The sequence below is a fragment of the Chrysochloris asiatica genome, unplaced genomic scaffold (genome assembly GCF_000296735.1).
Source record: "Chrysochloris asiatica unplaced genomic scaffold, ChrAsi1.0 scaffold00333, whole genome shotgun sequence".
Classification (NCBI taxonomy): Eukaryota; Metazoa; Chordata; class Mammalia; order Afrosoricida; family Chrysochloridae; genus Chrysochloris; species Chrysochloris asiatica.
Window position 1 is genome coordinate 2,763,742 of NW_006408851.1, and position 513 is coordinate 2,764,254.

Sequence of the window (513 nt, forward strand, 5' to 3'; positions counted from 1 at the left end):
AGACAGCTACCTGGCCAACTGGAAGAGATCCATATTGTACCCAGTCCAAAGAACGGTGACCCAATAGAATGCAAAAAGCATTGGGCAATATCATTAATATCACATGCAAGCAAAATTTTGCTTAAGATAGTTCAAAACGTTTCAACAGAACATCAACAGAGAGCTGCCAGAAATTCAGACAGATTCACAAGAGGACATGGAATGAGGGATATCATTGCTGATGTCAGATAGATCTTGGCTGGAAGCAGAGAATACCAGAAAGATGTTTACTTGTGCTTCACTGACTATGCAAAGGTTTTTGACCATGTGGATCATGATAAACTATGAATAACATTGCAAAGAATGAGTATTCCAGAGCACTTCATTGTGCTCATGAAAAACTTGCACACAGACTAAGAGGCAATTGTTAGAACAGAACAATGAGACACTGAATGGTTTAAAACCAGGAAAGTGTGTGCCGGGGTTGCATTCTTTCACCATACTTATTCAGTCTGTATGCTGAGCAAATAATTT